At 54.8% G+C, this 4,424-nt stretch overlaps 1 pseudogene; it reads left to right on the top strand.

The window, feature by feature from the left end:
- Positions 1–803: 803 nt before the first annotated feature.
- Positions 804–2,552, top strand: LOC118678643 (annotated as a pseudogene).
- Positions 2,553–4,424: the final 1,872 nt, after the last annotated feature.

Raw genomic sequence — 4,424 nt, 5'->3', positions numbered from 1 at the left:
ATAAAGAGCTTCCAAGACAAAAGAAAAGGCTAAAGGAGTACACGGCCAGCATTGCAAGAAATGTTAAATGGAATGCTTTAAGAAGAAATCAAGAAAGAGAAGGAGAGGAACATAGGTATATAGGGGGAAATGACAATAAATTAGTACTTATCCTATATAATAAAACCCTAATATGCAAATCAACCGACCAGTGGAATGACCAGTGGAACGACCAATTGCTATAACATGCACTGACCACCAGGGGGCACACGCTCAATGCAGAAGCTGCCCCATGGTGGTCAGTGTGCTCCCACAGCGGGAGCACCACTCAGTCAGAAGCCGGGCTCATGGCTGGTGAGCGCAGCAACAGTGGCGGGAACCTCTCCTGCCTTTGCAGCAGTGCTAAGGAGCAGTGAGCCCGGCTTCTGGCTGAGCAGTAAGAAACAAGGGGTCCCGGACTGCGAGAGGGACCACCACCCCCCCCCCCCGCCCAGTGCATGAATTTCATGCATTGGGCCTCTCGTCAATAATAACCTAAACATAAATGGATTAAATGATCCAATCAAAAGACATGGGCTAGCTGAGTGAATAAGAAAACAAAACCCATATGTATGCTGTCTATAGGAGACCCAACACAGAGCAAAAGATACACACAGGCTGAAAGTAAAAGGATGAAAAAAAAAATTTCCATGCAAATAGAAATGAAAAAAAAAGCTGGGGTAGCAATACTCATATCTGACAAAATAGACTTCAAAAAAGTCATAAAGGAGACAGAGAAGGGGGAGCCGGGCCATGCTGGCAGGCAGCTGGGTGGTGGCAGCAGCATGGCAGAGTCGAGCAGGGCTGAGACAAGGCCCCCCATTCGGGTCACCATCAAGACCCCCAAGGACAAGGAGGAAATTGTGATCAGTCATTGAGCCTCAGTCAAGGAGTTCGAAGAGGAAATCTCCCGGAGGTTTAAGGCTCAGCGGGACCAGCTGGTCCTGACTTCACAGGCAAGATCCTCAAGGATGGTGACACACTGAACCAGCACAGAATGAAGGCTGGGCTTTCTGTCCATCTGGTCACTCCAGATCCAGCTGCTGCCTCTGCTTCTCCCCGCTCTACTCCAGAACCTGCCTCAGCACCTCCACCACGCTGCTTCACCTGCCACCCCTGCCCAGCCCCCACCTCTGGCAGCGCCACTTTGGATGCTGGCAGTGGGAGCGGGGGGAGCAGGGTGTGTGTTGGGGATGGCCCTCCCAATGCTACCACATCCATGAGCCCTAGCTATGGGGGCATCCTAGGCCTGGGCAGCCCGGGTCTGGGCTCCGCCAACTCCATGAAGCTGCAGCAACAGATGCAGAGCAAGTGATGTCAATCCTGAGATGCGGTCGCAGATCATAAAGAAACCCCTGGTTCAGGACATGATGTCTAACCCTGACCTGATGGGCCACATGATCAGGGCCAACCCCCAGATGCAGCAGCTGAGGTAGCGGAACCCTGAGATCAGCCACATGCTCAACAACCCCGAGCCCATGAGGCAGGCAATGGAGGTCAAAATCCAGCCATGATGCAGGAGATGATGCGGAACCAGGAACGGGCCCTCAGCAACCTGGGGAGCATCCCTGGAGGGTATAGCGCCCTCTGCCGCATGGACACTGACATCCAGGAGCCCAAGTTCGGTGTCGCCCGGAAACAGTTTGGCAACAACCCCTTGTCTTCCCTGGCCGGGAACTCTGACAGCTCATCTTCCAGCCTCTGCGGACTGAGAATCGAGAGCCCCTCCCAAACCCCTGGAGCCCCCAACCCCCACCTCCCAGGCCCCCGGGTCCGGTGGGGAGGGCACCAGAGGATCCGGGACCAGCCAGGTGCACCCGACAGTCTCGAACCCCTTTGGGATCAATGCGGCCAGCCTGGGGTCAGGGATGTTCAACAGCCTGGAAGTGCAGGCCCTGCTCCAGCAGATCTCAGAGAGCCCCCAGCTGATGCAGAACATGCTCTCTGCCCCCACGCACGCAGCATGATGCAGACGCTTGCCCAGAACCCTGACTTTGCCGCTCAGTTGATAGTGAACATGCCGCACTTCACGGGAACCCCCAGCTTCTGGAGCAGCTCCGCCTGCAGCTCCCAGGCCTCCTGCAGCAGAGGCAGAACCCAGAGTCATCCTCCCTCCTTCCAATCCCCGTGCCATGCAGGCGCTGCTGCAGACCCAGCAGGGATGGCAGCCCTTGCAGACTGAGCCCCCGGGCTGATACCCAGCCCTGGCTCCTTCGGGATGTCCCGGACCCTCGCACCCTCAGCAAGCAGCAATGCCGGGCCTGCACCCGAGGCCCGCACCTCCTCACCGGCCTCACCAGCCACTCCTCCCACCACAGGGGCTTCCAGTGCTCAGCAGCAGATGGCCCGGCTTTCAGCAGGAAGTGGAAATTCACAGGTGCAGGCCCCGGAAGTGAGGTTCCAGCCACAGCTAGATCAGCTCAACCAACGCCATGGGCTTCATCAGCAGCGAGGCTAACCTGCAGGCACTGATTGCCACAGGAGGGGACACCAGTGCGGCCACTGAGAGGCTCCTGGGTTCTCGGCTCTCCTAATCCTGTGGCCGTGCCTCCTGCTTCTCCCTTCCCCGGATGCCAGCCTCTGGCTCCTGTCAGTGCCTTCCCTCTGCAGCTGTCAGCCCTGTCTTCCTGTCCTCTCCAGACACAGGGTGGCTTTAGAGGCATGGACCCCAGCCCCGCAGCTCTGCCTGAGAATTTTGGTTCTGCTTCTACATCTCTTACAGAATCTTCTCTCCTTCTCCTGCTTGAGCAGAACTATTTAACAGTCTTCACAGTTTTGTTGATTGGCCCCACAACTGCCTTTGCAATCTTCAAACTTCTCAGTGGCAGCACAGAGTTGGAGGAGGAACCGACTCTGGTTTATTGGAATGTGGTCTTTCACCTGTACCACTAGGGTTTTGCTGGTCTCGTGTTTACTTTTGATAACTCTCTTCTTTCTTTCCCCATCCCCTCTCACCTCCAGCCTAACCAGAGCTGGAACTTCATCCTCGGAAGGAAGGGCAGGTGTAGCAGGCTGAAATTTTCCATCTCGCCCCTGAAGTGCTTTTCCATGGGGTCTGTTGGGACCCCAAGGGAGGAAGATGCCTGTTCTTCCTGTCTGAAGGAGGAGCTAAGACACAGTCCTTTGAACTAGGAATTAACCAACAGAGACGGGTGCCCAGGAGAAGGGCCTGAGCTTTCTGGAGGAGAGAATGGGCAAAACAGCCTGAGGAAAAGGCTTGGAAGTTGAATTGACAGGAAGTGGAAGCACTAATTGCTCTATTAGGCAGGAGGGTCCTGGCTCAGGCAAGGCAGAGGAGACTTGGAGATGCTAATGGAGCTGGAGTTGAAAGGGGCTCGATGAAGCTAAGGGAGATGGCTCACAAGGGGCCATAGTGGCTCCATCTCCTCCAACACACGTGCTCATGTACACACACACACATTTCCATGAACCCAGGGCCTGTCTGTATCCCCAGGTGCCAATGATTTGAGCCCCCTCAAAAGACATGAAGTGGGTTGGGGTCTGGCTCAGCAGTGGGTGTGTGTGGTGGTGGGGTGCATGTGGGTTGAGGGGAAGTGGATTCTTTGCTGATTTCTGGTTCAGAGCTCCCCCACCAGAGAAATAGGCAAATGGGCAAGTCTAGGGCCGGAGTATGTACAGCCCAGGGAGCCACGTTCCTTGGGCCTCTGGATGCTGTGGATACTCCTTCTACCAGGGCTGTGACCAACACCCTTACACCCCTCTCCTGATTGCTTCAGGGAATGGTGGAGGGGTCTTCTCATCTAGAGGCCCTGGCCCTGCCCTTTGGGCTCTTCGCTGTTCCCTCCAGGCCAGAGAGTTCTCTTGGAGACAGGAGAGGAGAGGCTGGCAATGCTGCCTGTGATCTGGAACTGGACATGACTATGTTGGGGCACAGAGGAGGCTCATATCACCTCCTCTCTGCTACTTAGCCCAGCTGCTCGGAGGGCCCATGGCTGAGAATATGGAGGCATGAGAAACAGAATTTTCTCCAAGTGGGAAAAGGTCCCAGGCAATCCAGAGAGGATGTCTGCGTGGCTCCTCCCCATCTTTCCCTCAGCTCCCACACTGGCCTTTGTAAATAAATGGTGTGGTAAAGAGAAAAAGAGAGAAAGAGAGAGAGAGAGAGAGAGAGAGAGAGAGAGAGAGAACATAATACTAAAGGGATCGATCCAACAAGAAAATATAGGGAAAACCAAGATGGCAGCATAGGTAAACACCAGAGTTAGCTGCCTCAAACAACCACTTCAAAAATACAACTAAAAGACGGAACGGACATCACCCAGAACCACAGGAAGACTGGCTGAGGGGAAATTCCTCAACTAGAAGGAAAGAGAACAGCATACAAGACTCAGAGGAGGCACAGTGCGGAAAGTACAAAGGTGCGGAGGTACGTGCGAGCTGGCTGG

The sequence above is a fragment of the Myotis myotis genome, unplaced genomic scaffold (assembly GCF_014108235.1).
Source record: "Myotis myotis isolate mMyoMyo1 unplaced genomic scaffold, mMyoMyo1.p scaffold_m19_p_20, whole genome shotgun sequence".
Classification (NCBI taxonomy): domain Eukaryota; kingdom Metazoa; phylum Chordata; class Mammalia; order Chiroptera; family Vespertilionidae; genus Myotis; species Myotis myotis.
This window is presented reverse-complemented; position numbering and strand designations above follow the sequence as displayed.